General features: G+C 45.4%; 1 protein-coding gene across 1 annotated transcript in view; it reads right to left on the bottom strand.

Moving 5' to 3' along the window:
* The window catches only part of Grb2 (growth factor receptor bound protein 2), an 83,919-nt gene extending 72,101 nt beyond the window's left edge, over positions 1–11,818 (bottom strand). The window contains exon 1 of the mRNA XM_069993031.1: positions 11,638–11,818. The gene's annotated coding sequence lies outside the window, so the exon portion shown is untranslated. The remainder of the gene's footprint in view (positions 1–11,637) is intronic.
* Positions 11,819–14,979: the final 3,161 nt, after the last annotated feature.

The raw sequence follows: 14,979 nt of genomic DNA, 5'->3' as shown, positions 1-14,979 counted from the left end.
CCCTCAACTCTTCAGCTACCACTAGAGCCACAGTGCCACTTGCGGCTTTCTGGTGGTTAATTGGGGATTAAGAGTCTCACAGACTTTCCATCTAGGGCTGGCACTGAACCATGATCCTCAGATCTCAGCCTCCTTAATAGCTAGGGTTACAAGCGTGAGCCACCAGCACCCGGCCTGAGCATTTATTTTTATGGAGCATCAAATTCCCATCTTAATATCTATAGTTATTTTTAGCTAACTAATGCATATGTACAATTTTTAGAAATGAGACTATGAAGGCTTATCAGAAAAACAATTCCCTAGCAATATCCACAGCTTTTTCTTTTCTTTTCTTTTTTTTTTTTTGTCGGTTATGAGGCTTGAATTCAGGGCCGTGGCACTGTCTCTGAGCTCAGCTCTTTTGCTAAAGGCTAGCACTCTACCACTTTGAGCCACAACACCACTTCTGGTTTTCTGGTCATTATCTGGAGGTAAGAGTCTCAAGGACTTTCCTGCCCAGGCTGGCTTTGAATTGCAATCCTCAGATTTCATCCTCCTAAGTAGCTAGGATTATAGGCATGAGCCACCAGCACCTGGAAGCCTACTAATTTTAACTGGTTTTCAGGACTGATTGTTGAGACTACCCATCTTTGATGGGAAACAGAAGAACTGACTGAACAGACCTGCAAAATCAACGAGTTCCATTATTTTATTTGGGGTGGGCGGCAGTAATGGGGTTTGAACTCAGGGCCTTGCACATGCTCTGCTGTCACCATACTGCTAAGCCACACCTCCAAGACTGTTTTTTGTTGGCTTATTTTGATGACAGCATCTTGTTAACTTGCTGCCACCTCCGTAACACACCTGAACAGCAATCAACCTACTTTTAGGCTTCCTGTCCTTGCTGAGATCATAGGTATGTGCTACCACATCCAGTTTCCCTCAGTGAAACTGGAGTCTTTCTGCTGGGCTGGCCTGGCACCTCAACCCGCCCAATCTCAGCCTCCCATGTAGCCTGGAAGTACAGGTGTGCCACTGTGCCCAGCTAAGGAGTTTTTCTTATTTTATTTTATTGGTAGTACTAGGGATTGAATTCAGCACCTCAACCTTGTATGATGGTGGTCTAATACTTAAGCCATACATCAGATCTGTCTTTGGCTAATTTATTTTGGAGCCAGAGTCTCAGTAAACTATTCTGTTCAGACTTATCCTGCAGGCTCAGCCTCCATAGGTACCTGGCAAAAGTTTCAGTTTTGAAAAACAGAATCAGACAGAAACCCAAAGATTGTCAAGGTAGTTTGTCAACTGTACATAAATAAAAGGACACTACATTTTTGGCAGTATCAGAAATTGAACTCAGGGGCCAGGCACCGGTGGCTCACGCCTGTAATCTTAGCTAGGAGGCTGAGATCTGAGGATCATGGTTCAAAGCCAACCTGGGCAGGAAACTCGGTGAGACCTTTCTTTTTTTTGTCGGTCGTGGGGCTTGAACTCTGGGCCTGGGCGCTGTCCCTCAGCTCTTCAGCTCAAGGCGAGTGCTCTACCACTTGAGCTACAGCGCCACTTCCGGTTTTCTGGTGGTTTATTGGAGATAGGAGTCTCATGGTCTCTCCTGCCCGGGCTGGCTTTGAACCGCGATCCTCAGATCTCAGCCTCCTGAGTAGCTAGGATTACAGGTGTGAGCCACCAGCGCCCGGCGAGACCTTTTTTTTTTTTTCGTCAGTCGTGGAGCTTTAACTCTGGGCCTGGGCACTGTCCCTTCAGCTCAAGGCTAGCGTTCTACCACTAGAGCCACAGCGCCACTTCCAGCTTTTTCTGCTTATGTAATGCTGAGGAATCGAACCCAGGGCCTCTTGCATGCAAGGAGCAAGCATTCTACCATTGAGCCACCTTTCCAGCCCTCTGGGAGACTCCTATCTCCAATAAACCACCAGAAAACCAGAGTGGTACTGTGGCTCAAGTGGTAGAGTGTTCGCCTTGAGCTAAGGGACAGCATCTAGGCCCAGAGTTCAAGCCCCATGACCAACAAAAAAAAAAAAAAAAGAAAGAAAGAAAGAAAGAAAGAAAGAAAGAGAAAAGAAAAAAAGAAATTTAACGCAGGGCCTCACACTTCCAAGGCAAGCACCCTATCACTTGAATGACTCCTCCAGCCCCTTTTTGTATTGATTGTTTTCAAGTGAGGGTTTTACCTAATTCTCAGCTGATTAGGGCTTCAATTCTACTTGGGTTTCCCTGTGTTGCTGGAGATGATATACACACTCCATCATGTTTAGCCATAGTTGAAGCAAAGTGTCTGGTAAACTTTTATGGCAGGTTTGGCCTCCAAGCTCTACCCCCAATCTGGACCTCACAATTACTAAGATTATAAGCTTAAACACAGGCTGGTGAGACATGAATTTTCACATAAGCCATAAAATCAACATAAGACATATCCATTAAAATTGAATAGCAGAAGCATAAAAACCAACATAGGAGCCGGGCGCTGGTGGCTCACGCCTGTAATCCTAGCTACTCAGGAGGCTGAGATCTGAGGATCGCGGTTCAAAGCCAGCCCGGGCAGGAGAGACCGTGAGACTCCTATCTCCAATAAACCACCAGAAAACCGGAAGTGGCGCTGTAGCTCAAGTGGTAGAGTGCTCGCCTTGAGCTGAAGAGCTGAGGGACAGCGCCCAGGCCCAGAGTTCAAGCCCCACGACCGACAAAAAAAAAAAAAAAAAAAAACAAAAAAAAAAAAACCAACATAGGGCTGGGAAGGTGGCTCAGTGGTAGAGTGCTTGCCTTGCATGCCTGAGGCCCTGGGTTCGATTCCTCAGTACCACATAAGCAAAAAGAAAAAAGCCGGAAGTGGCGCTGTGGCTCAAGTGGTAGAGCGCTAGCCTTGAGCTGAAGAGCTGAGGGACAGCGCCCAGGCCCTGAGTTCAGGCCCCACGACTGGACCAAAAAAAAAAAAAACCAACATAGTTCTCAACACCAATTTTTCTGCCACTACTCAACATTTGCCAGATTCCTGAGTGAAAGCTGAAAAAGATGAACACTATGGACTTTATACCTACTCAAGTAATCACTCATGTGGCTATTTTGTGAGATGGACTCTGATATAAAGCTATCAAAGCAATATCTCCCAAAGATGTGCCAAATAAGAATTAGCAACTCATTTAGAAAACCTGAAGAGTTCAGCTTTTTAGGCTACTCACAGAAAAATGAATTCCAATCTTCCATTAAGTATAGAAAAAGGCCTATCTCATTCCAATACTAACTACAAAAAGGAAGCATTTTGAAAGTAGAAACAATGTACAGAGATTTTTACTTTATTTTTCCAGTGCTGAGGATTGAAGCTAGGGCTTCAAGCTTGGTAGACATGTGCTCCACACCCAGTTCTGGATTAACAAAGTAGATGTAGTTGTTTTCCCCCGAGAAAATTAATTGATCCTACAGTTAACACTGCTTCCTGATCAGAATATATAGTCCACCACATACAGTGAATTTTTTTTTTTTTGGTCTGGTTGTGGGGCCTGAACTCTGGGCCTGGGAACTGTCCTTCAGCTCTTCAACTCAAGGCTAGCGCTCTACCACTTGAGCCACAGCGCCACTTGCGGCTTTTTTCTTTTTGCTTATGTGGTGCTGAGGAATCAAACTCAGAGCCTCAGGCATGCAAGGCAAGCGCTCTACCACTGAGTCACCTTCCCAGCCCAACACATACAGTGAATTTTTTATTTTTTTATTTTTATTTTTGCCAGTCCTAGGGCTTGAGTTCTGGGTCTGAACACTGTTCCTGAGCTCCTTTAGGTCAAGGCTAGCACTCTACCACTTGAGCCACAGTGTCACTTCCAGCTTTTTCTATGATTAACTGAAGATGAAGAGGAGTCTCCAAGACTTTCTTGCCCTAGCTTCCTTTGAACAGTAATCCTCAGATCTCAGCCTCCTGAATAGCTAGGATTATAGTTGTGAGCCACCAGCACACAGCTTACGTGTAGTGAATTTTAAGAAAGATTAAGCAGAATTGTTCAAGTGATATGTATCTCAAGTGCAGTATTTTAAGGTATCTGTAAGATTTTATTCTCTCTCTTCCATTTAATTCTTTTTGAAACTTGCATTAAATAAAATACATGAGGGGGGAAGGGGGGGAAGGAGAAGGATTGGGATTGGGGGGGAGGGGGGAGGCTGGGAAGGGATGTGAAGGGTAAAGCAAAGGAGGAGGCTGCAATGCTTGGTAAGAAATGTACGCATTATCCTGCCCATGTAATTGTAACCCCTCTGTACAGTATGTTCACAAATAAAATAAAATTAAAAAAAAATACATGAAACCCTTTTCTACAACTATTTAAAGATTTTTTTTCTTTAAATGCCAGGTGCTGGTAGCTCATGCCTGTAATCCTAACTGCTGAGGAGACTGAGATCTGAGGATCATAGTTAGAAGCTAGCCTATAGCCGGGCACCAGTGGCTCATGCCTGTAATCCTAGCTACTCAGGAGGCTGAGATCTGAGGATCTCGGTTCAAAGCCAGCCCGGGAAGGAAACTCCGTGAGACTCTTATCTCCAATAAACCACTAGAAAACCAGAAATGGTGCTGTGGCTCAAGTGGTAAAGCGCTTGCCTTGAACGGACAACGCTCAGGCCCAGAGTTCAAGCCCCACGACCAACAAAAAAAAAGAAGCTAGCCTAAGCAGAGAAGTCCATGACTCTTAGCTCCAATTAACTACCAAAAAGCTAGAAGTGGAGCTGTTGGTTCAGTTGGTAGAGCCCTAGCCTTGAGGGGGGGAAAAAAGAGCTCAGAGACAGTGTCTAGGCCCGAGCTCAAGCCCCAGAACCAGTACCTCTTTGCCCCCCACCCAAAAAAAAGAAAAGAAGAAGAAAGAAGTCTGCATGGTGTCTAGAGGTACACTAAGTGCCATTTATTCAAGTAATGATCCTGCTTATTATAGCTATAATTTTAAAACAAGCCCCTAGTTTTCTGATGTGCAAAATGGAATAATAGCTATCTTACAAGACCAACTAAAGATTAAATTAGATAATTAACACAAAGTGCTTTGGACAGAGTCTAATATAAGTTACACAAAGTAAGTTAAAAATGTTTACTTAAAACATAAAAATATGATAAAAGGGGCTGGGAAGGTGGCTCAGTGGTAGAGTGCTTGCCTTGCATGCATGAGGCCTGGGTTCAATTCCTCAGCACCACATAAGCAGAAAAAGCCAGAAGTGGCACTGTGGCTCAAGTGGTAGAGACAGAGTGCTAGCCTTGTGCTTAAGACCTAAGGGACAGTGCCCAGGCCCAGAGTTCAGGCCCCATGACCAACAGAAAAAAAAAGTTAAAGCAATATTTCGTTCATGTACTATTTGGCAAATTTGTTAAAGATTTGTGATACCCAGTTTTAGCAATACTTTAGATAAACAAATTTTTCCTACTAGATGGTCATTCATCCAATATTGTATCACACAATGCAGTCTGGTATATAAAACAATTACAGAATCCACACTTTAGGGAGCTGGGAAGGTGGCTCAGTGGTAGAATAATTGCCTTGCATGTATGAGGCCCTGGGTTCAATTCTTCAGCACCACAAAAGGAGAAAAAGCTAGATGTGGTGCTGTGGCTCAAGTGGTAGAGTGCTAGTCTTGAGCTGAAGAGCTGAGAGACAGCACCCAGCCCCAGAGTTCAGGCCCAATGATGCACAAAAAAAAAAAAAAAAAAAAAAAGAATCCACACTTTAGCTGGAAATTTATTCCATCATTTTGGAGAATAATTTGGAAATGGCTATTTTCAAATGCACACCCTTGATTAAGCAATTCCCCTTTCTAGGTTTATTTTCCCAAAACTGACATAAAACACATGTACTACAGACATCTTTGATCAAAATCTCTCAGTGGTAAAGCGCATGCCTTGCATGCGTGAGGCCCTGGGTTCGATTCCTCAGCACCACATAAGCAAACAGAAAAAAAAGCTGGAAGTGGCTCTGTGGCTCAAGTGGTAGAGTGCTAGCCTTGAGCTGAAGAGCTGAGGGACAGCGCCCAGGCCCAGAGTTCAGGCCCCACAACCAGACCAAAAAACAAAACAAAACAAAAAAAACAACCACCACATCTATATTTATTTAGGTGATATATTCCTACATAAGTAACAAGACACGTTCTTGAGTTAAAAAGCAAAACAAAACTGGGTCAGGCACTGGTGGCTCAGTCTTGTAATCCTAGCTATTCAGGAGGCTGAGATCTGAGGATCATGGCTCAAAGCCAGCCCAGACAGAAAAGTCTGTGAGACTTTATGTCCAATACACTACTCAGGAAAAGCAGGAAATAGCTCTGTGGCTCAAGTGGTAGGGCACTAGCCTTAAGCAGAAAGAATTTCCGGGACAGTGCCCAGACTCTGAGTTCAAGCTCCAGGACCAGCAAAAAACAAACAAAAAAAATCTGGAAGGGGAAGGGAGAGAAAATGAGGAGGAGGGTAACACTGATCAAAAAGAAATGTAAAAAGCCGGGTGCTAGTGGTTCATGCCTGTAATCCTAGCTACTCAGGAGGCTGAGATCTGAGGATCACTGTTCAAAGTTAGTCTGGGCAGGAAAATCCATGAGATTCTTATCTCCAATTAACCACCAGTGAACTGGAAGTGGCACTATGGCTCAAGTGGTAGAGTGCTTGCTTTGAGCTCAAGATCTCAGAGATTGTGCCTAGGCTGAGTTGAAGCCCCAAGAACAAAAAAAAAAAGAAAAGAAAAAAGAAATGTACTTAACACCTTACATAACTATAACCCCTCAGTACATCACCTTTACAATAAAACTTAAATTAAAAAACCTGCAGGAACATTATAGCTCATCCCATTTCTGTAAAGCAAAATACTATCAGTATATATAAAAAAAGATAGATTACTAACAATTGTTATCTCTAAGAGTGAGATAACAATACTTCTATTTTCTGCACAATGCACCTCAACTGTACTTTTGGGGTTTTTTTATTTGGTCATGGACTTCAACCAAGAGCCTGGACACTGCCTAAGCTTTTCTACTCAAGGCTAGTATTCTACCACTTGAGCCATAGATCCCCTTTCAGTTTTCTTGTGGTCAACTGAAGATAAGAATCTCATGGACTTCCCTGCCCGGGGTAGCATTGAACCACAATCCTACGTCTCAACTTCCTGAGTAGCTAGGATTACAGGCATGAGCCACTAGCACCTGGCTTCTTTCATCATTTTGATTGTAAGCATTTTGTGTGTGTGTGCCAGTCCTGAGGCTTGAACTCAGGGCCTTGGTGCTGTTCCTGAGCTTCTTTGCTCGAGGCTAGTATTCTTCTACTTCCAGCTTTTGGGTGCTTAATTGTAAATAAGAGTCTCATGGACTTTTCTGCCCCAGATGGTTTCAGCCTGTTATCCACATATTGTAACCTCCTAAGTAGCTAGGATTACAACCACCAGCTAACAGCACCTGTAATATCATAAGCATTTTTTACTTTCATAGTTAGAAAGAGGACAGGCTGGGCTGGGAAGATGGTTTAGTGGTAGAGTGCTTGGCTAGCATGTATGAAGCATTGGGTTCAATTCCTCCATATGACATAACCAGAAAAATCTGGAAGTGGTGCTGTGGCTCAAGTGGTAAGAGTGCTAGCTTTGAGGAAAAAAGTAACTCAGGGACAGTGCCCAGGACTGGCAAAAAAAAAAAAAAACAGGACCACAGGCTACTTGGACTTAACTATACAAATCAGGGGACACTTCAGAAAGAAACTTACATTCCTTGACCCATAGTAATAGGAATAATGCCAGCATCTACCTTATAAAATCATTTTGGTTATGGAGAGATAACGTCTATAAAAGGCTTGGCAGAGTCTGGCATAAATAGACGCTAACTAGCATCATCAGTCCATTTTCAAGTACTGGTCCAGAGTTGTGGAAGTAAATGTAGAACTTACATCTACATTTATACATCCAATGAACTCTCTGGCAGGCAACTTAAGAGCCTTTAAATATAAACTGAGAATACAGTACAGTGGCACAGCATGCACCTAGCAAAAAGGCAGAGTTCCAGCAGCAGCAACACACATACATACTCACATAAACGTAAAATTCTATTACTCTACATTACACATATAGGAATTAATTATGTTTAAATATACAGAAAGCATTATTTTAAATGGAGTAATTAAAAGCTCTACATCAGTCTTGTTATTTCATAAGTGCTTTCTATAGCAAAAGTTTGGGTCCTTGGAGCTTGTGGATCAAAATCATCCTATTCAGAAACTGAATCATTGTGGATTGCCTGCTGGAGTTCTGCCAGAATATAATTTTAAAAGATCTTTTTAGCCCAGCGCTGGTGGCTCCCGCCTATAATCCTAGCTACTCAGGAGGCTGAGATCTGAGGATCACAGCTCAAAGCCAGCCCAGGCAGGAAAGTTTGTGAGACTCTTATCTCCTTATCACCCAAAGCGGTGCTAAGGCTCAAGTGGTAGAGTGCTTGCCTTAAGCTGAAAAGCTGAGGAACACAGCCCAGAGTTCAAGCTCCAGGAACTACCAAAAAAATCTTTCTAGAAGATAGGTGTTGGTGGCTCATGCCTGTAATCCTAGTTAAACAGGAGGCTAAAGTCTGAGGAAGATGGCTTAAAGTCAACTGGGGCAGGAAAAGTCCGTAAAACTCTTATCTCTGATTAACCAAAAAGAAAGAAAGAAAAGAAAGCAAGAAAAAGAGGGGCTGGGAAGGTGGCTTAGTGGTAGAGTGCTTGCCTTACATGCATGAGGCCCTGGGTTTGATTTCTCAGCACCACATAAGCAGAAAAAAGTGGAATGGCACTATGGCTCAAGTGGTAAAGCGATAGCCTTGAGCTGAAGAGCTGAGGGACAGTGCACAGGCCAGGAGTTCAGGCCCCACGACCAACCAAAAAAAAAAAAGAAAAGAAAAGAAAGAAAAAAAAGAAAAGGGGGGGAGAGGAAGAGGAAGGAGGAGGAGGAGGAAGAGGAGGAGGAGGACAAGGAGGGAACCAGAAGTGCAGCTATGGCTCAAGTGGTAGAGCAGTAGCCTTGAGCAAAAATGCTCAGGCACAGCATCCAGAAGCCCCAGGACCAGCCCTAAAATCCAAGAGGAAGACATAGCTCAAAAGGCTTAGCCAAAAGGATCATGAATTCAAGACCAACCTGGGCTACTTAGGAAGACTCTTTCTAAAAAAAAAAAGAAAGAAAGAAAGAAAAGAAAAAGAAAAAAAGAAAAAGATTTAGGACTGGTGTCTAACTGGGGCTATAATTCAGTAACCATGCACAAAGCCCAGGGTTCAATCCCCAAAACCCAAAAAGAATTTATAATGCAAGAAAAAAAGAATTGTGGGGACCGGGAAGGTGGCTCAGTGGTAGAGCGCTTGCCTTGCATGCATGAGGCGCTGGGTTCGATTCCCCAGCACCACATAAGCAAAAAGAAAAAAAGCCGGAAGTGGCGCTGTGGCTCAAGTGGTAGAGCGCTAGCCTTGAGCTGAAGAGCTGAGGAGCTGAGGGACAGGACCCAAGCCCAGAGTTCAGGCCCCACGACGGGACCCCCCCCCCAAAAAAAAGAATTGTGATTTTTTTTTTTTAAGGAATAAATTAGTAGTTACAGCAGGGCACCATGGCTCATGCATGTAATCCTAGCTATTAGGGAGGTTGAGATCTGAGGATTGAAGCTAGCACAGGCAGAAAAGTCTAGGAGACTTATCTCTAATTAACTATGAAAAAAGCAAGACATGAAGCTGTGGTTCAAGTGCTAGAATTGGGGGGGGGGGTTGGACTTCAGGGGACATCATTCAGGCCTCCAGTTCAAATCCCAGGACCAGCACACAAAAAAAGTTACAATGGGTAGGCTTTAACTAATTCATTAATGACCAAAGTAAGTTCTACCCCTTAAATTTTTCATTGCTGTCTTCATTCATGTAAATCTGTACTTGATAAGAGTCTCACATACTTCCTGCCCTGGCTGGAAGAACCAAGATCCTCAGATCTCCACCCCTGAGTAGCTAGAATTTACAGATGTAAGCCACCAGTACCAGCTTTGATTTTTCATTTTTAACATTACCCATACTCAAAGTCAAAAGAAGTCACATAAGCACCAAACCTACCCAGTCAAAAGCTACATAGGAAGAAAAACAGAGACACAAAAAGCATGATATTTGTAAATGAACTAAAACAAAACAAAAAAAAAATTAGCCAAGTCAGTGATTTATGCTTGTAATACTAACTACTCAGGATCCTAACTACTCAGATCTGAGGATCACTTTGATTCTAAGCCCTATTTAACCACCAAAAAGCGGGAAGTAGAGCTGTAGCTCAAGTGATAGAGCAGTAGCCCTGAGCAAAAAAGCTCAGGGACAGCACCCAGGCCCTGAGTTCAACCCTCAGGACCAGCATACTTCTCCCCCCCACCACCACCACCAAACACACATAATGTAAGCAAACTACACTTGTAACCTCTGAGTCAATATTGATTACTTATAGATTGAACTCAACCCTTTGAACCTTCCAGTTCCCAGAGGGGAAGAACTTCATGCTCCCACGGCTCACTAGCAACCCCTCTGGCTGGCTATAGGAACGCAGAGGACGCTTGAAGGAATGAAAACAGGGAAGAGGGTATGTTCCCGAGAATCTTGACACTAAAAGGGAGGAAAAGAAAATTACGCCAAAAGGGCAAAATTTCGAAAATTATGCCTGCAAGAAGGAAGGGGAAGTAGATTAGGCGGGGAAAATGTGGGGGGGGGGGGCAGGCAAATGACTAGCATATACTAAAGCCAGCATTTTGTGTCCCTAGCGGAACAAACGAGAGACAGAGAGACAGAGGAAAGGCAATTATCTGAAGTTATTTAGTGAAAGGGGTTAAGAAACCCAAACAGAATTCTCGGGCGTCTTCTTAACTCTCTTCTGAGCACCAAAAGATGAATCTCGAGTTCATTTCATTCCCTCTGCCAACCATACTTTTATAGCCATCTAGAGCAAGCCTTGAATCACTCCAAACCGTAACTCGTCGGGGCTGGGAGTCACGTACGTTTGGGGAGAGCGCCGCGAACGGGCATTAAATCATCTTTCCTCCGGAATCTCCCAACCTGCTGCTTATTTTCCTTGTCAGATACTTCTCAATAATTTAGTCTCAAAAGGTAAGACACACCAGGCAGGATAGAGCCAACGAACTCTACAAACTCCAGGAGCAAACAAGCGTTCTAAGCTCACGGTGGATTTCCCGCACAAAATCCTATCCCCCGAGACGGCCAAGAAATGGTGACGTGGTGGCCCGTGCGGGTCGAAGGAGCATCAGCCACTCAATAGATCGATCGATCCATCGATCCATCGATCGACTCGATCCATCACCACGGCTGTAGCCCACACCGAATCCCCTCGCCTCCCTGGCTAGGTCAGCCTGACTCACGCAATCAGCACCCAGAGCCTGCCGGCCCCGTTCGGGACGAGCCCTGAGGACACCGGCGGGAGACTTCGTCAGGGAGTCCCGGTCTCTGCCCGGAGCCGGAGGAAGACCGTCCCTCGGAAGGAAGCGCCCCAAAAGGAGAAACGTGGATGCTGGTGATTCCGCTCCCCGGGCCGGAGCCTCGGCGTCCGGCTCCGAACCCCGCGCCGCCCCGGCAGCCCTGGGCCGGCTAGGCCCGTTCTCCTCCCGGCGGAGCGGGGAGGAGGAAGGGGCGACCGAGCCGCGCCGCGCGCCGCCGCTGCCCGCACTCACCGAGGCGCCGCTGCCCGCTCCTGGCCGGGCCCGCCCTCCGCCGCGCTGCGAGCGGACACTGACCCCCTCCACGCCGCAGCTCCCCGAAGGAGGCTCCGACTCCCCGGCCGCCGTCACCACCTCAGACTCGGCCGCCGCCGCCGCCGCCGCCCGGTCGCCGAAGCAGCACAGCCGCCTCGCTTCCGCTCCTCATCAGGGTCCCGCGAGAACTGCCCCGCGAGGTCCCGCCCCGCCGCGCCCCGCCCCACCCCCACGAGACTTCCCCCGGTAGAAAAGACCCAGAGCGCAAGCGCCCGGCTCCTAGCAAGCAGGTAGAGGAACTCGGTGCCGGAGCGCATGCGCCAGGCCATCTCGCCCCGCAGCAGGTGGCACTGGCTTGGTTACGCCCTCGGGTTGTGGTAACCCTCTCCGTGCCGGAGCAGGTAAATTACAGCTGTGCCCTGAAGGAATAACACTTAACACACTCTAGTCACTTTCCCTTTCCTAGTCACCAAGCCTTGACAATGAGGGAGAAGAGTGTAAAGATCTACTTTTAAGCCGGGCACTGGTGGCTCACGCCTGTAATCCTAAACTACTCAGGAGGCTGAGATCTGAGGGTCGCAGTTCAAAGCCATCCTGGGCAGAGAGGCCATGAGACTCTTATCTCTAGTTAACCACCGGGAAACCGGAAGTGGAGCTGTGGCTCAAAGTGGGACAGTGCTAGCCTTGAGCAGAAAAGCTCAGGAACAGCGCCCAGACCTGAGTTCAATCCCCAAGACCGACCCCAAAACAAAACAAAAAAACTCAAGTATTGACGCACTTCAAATGTAGGACCAGGTCTTGAATTGTTTTGAGAATCTGGTTTGTATCTAAAATAGAAAAATTAGTGGGCTGGTTCCTTCATTGACTGAACCCTGTATCTAATATATGTAGAGACCATGCTGGGTATGGAAGATAAAGCAACAAACAGACCTGAGCAATTTCACTGGCTAGAGAAGCAAGACAGTATCAAAATAATAATAGCAATAGTGGGGTACCTGTTGTTCCTATCTTTAATCCTAGCCACTGAGAAGGCTGAGATCTGAGGATCACAGTCCAAAGCCAACCTGGGCAGGAAAGTCCATGAGACGTTTATCTCCAGATCCTGAGCTCAAGCCCTAGAACTGGAACATAACAACAACTATAATAATAATAATAATGCCACAGTACTGTTATAAACTACTTGGGTGCTGTCAAGGAAGCCAGAAAGAAGGAGGAGGAGTCAAACTCAGGGCTTAGCCTTTTTGCTCAAGATTGGTGTTCTACAGTATTGTCAGAGAAGGTAGTGTGGCACTGGGTCTTGGAGGATATGTGGGAGTTTGATAACAGAGCCACCGGAGTAAGGGTACTTCAGGCAGAGGGAATTTCATGTAAGTACAGAGGAACTAAGGAGGAGTTAGAGAGAGTCATGTTCTATGCAGTGGTAAGTAGTAGTTCTGTTCCTGTGTCAAGTCTTTTGAATATGGGGGAAGATGAAGCTTGAGGGGCTGGGAATGTGGTTTAGTGGTAGAGTGCTTGCCTAGCATGTATGTTGTTTTTGATTCCTCAGTACCACATAAACAGAAAAACCTGGACGTGGCATTGTGGCTTAAGTGGGACAGGGCTAGCCTTGAGCAAAAAGAAGCTTAGGAACAAGTGCCCAGGCCCTGAGTTTAAGCCCTAGTCCAGAGAAACAAACAAGCAAGTAAAAAAAAAAAAAAAACCCAAATCTTGGGTCTGGCACCAGCATTGAGTAAAAGAGAAGGGAGTGAGAGTTATACTGGAGCCCTAATTAGCCTAAGAGAATAAGGATGTTCCAGGACATGGAAGTATAGTCATGTGAGTGAGACCATTGAGATGCTGATGGGACTCCATTTTGGGGGATGCTGAGGCGGCATTGCACCACAGTCTGATTTTCATCTTCAAAATACTTTATCACGGGGTCTGGGAAGGTGGCTCAGTGGTAGAGTGCTTGCCTTGCATGCATGAGGCCCTGGGTTCCATTCCTCAGCACCACATAAGCAGAAAAAGCCAGAAGTGGCACTGTGGCTCAAGTGATAAAGTGCTTGCCTTGAGCTGAAGAGCTGAGGGACAGTGCCCAGGCCCAGAGTTCAGGCCCCAACACTGACCAAAAAACAAAAAAACTTTATCACACTGACTACAGAGTGGAAGATCAATTGGATCTGAGATATTTATCATTACAAAAGAAGATCTCTAGTCTGTTGCACAGCTCTACTAGATCATCTGCTTGTTGCCTGCCAGCTGACCCATGCACAGCCAGGCAACTCCAGCTCCACCAATGCTAGGCTACTTGTGGTTTCCGGACCGAGTCATGATCTTTTGAATGTCTCTATCTCTTCGCATGCAATTTCCTCTCTTCAGTTGGCTTTTCCCCTTATGTGTAGGTCCCAAGTTAGGGTTAGGGGGACACAATTCCCATTCTATCTCTGATCTCACTGACTCAAAAATGGTCTACAGGGCCTAGGACAGATGTAATTATGCCTTTTGACATTTTCTTCTCAGTAGTCAGTAGGAAACATGCAATGGATCCTGGATGAAATAACAGAAACTGACTGGGGATTAAAAAAAAAAAAGTGGGGCTGGGAATGTGGTTTAGTGGTAGAGTGCTGGTCCAGCATGCATGAAACTCTGGGTTCTATTCCTCAGTACCACATACACTGAAAAAGCCAGCCTTAGTGCTGTAGCTCAAGTAGAGTGCTACCCTTGAGCACAGAGAGGCTCAGGCACAGTGCCCAGTCCCTGAGTTCAACCAAAAAAAAAAAAAAAAAAGTGACTGCTTTTCTATACGATGGTGATATTTGGGATTAAGCCAGTGGATGATATCTCAGAAAAGAGTAGAGGTCTAAGAGGAAAAAAAATAGCTATGTAATTAAAAAAAAATTAAACTCTTTTCACTGTAGCTATGTGAAATGTATGAGTTTGGACCAGACTTGGAAAGGAACAAATAAAAGTAACAACTGAGTTGTAACAAAAAGTATCAGTTTGTAGGCAGGTGAGTCAGTAGAGGTCACATTCTGGTCTAAAAACCTGTTGTAACTGTAGCAAACTTGCTAATTACATACTGACCACATCAGTCACTTCAGAACACAAATGAATAATAAAACAAAAAAAATTTTCTGCTGGTCCTGGTGGCTCAAGCCTGTCATCCTAGCTACTCAGGAGGCTGGGTTCAAAGCCAGCCTGGGCAGGAAAGTTCATGAGACTCTGATCTCCAATAAACCACCAGAAAACTGGAAGTGGTGCTGTGGCTCAAGTGGTAGAGCGCTTGCCTTGAGCTGAAGAGCTGAGGGACAGCACCTGTTTAAACCCCAGGACTGACAAAAG

The sequence above is a fragment of the Dipodomys merriami genome, unplaced genomic scaffold (genome assembly GCF_024711535.1).
Source record: "Dipodomys merriami isolate MVZ:Mamm:240054 unplaced genomic scaffold, mDipMer1.0.p SCAF_42, whole genome shotgun sequence".
Taxonomy (NCBI): domain Eukaryota; kingdom Metazoa; phylum Chordata; class Mammalia; order Rodentia; family Heteromyidae; genus Dipodomys; species Dipodomys merriami.
Note: the sequence above shows the minus strand (reverse complement) of the source record. Positions and strands in the feature narration are given on the sequence as shown.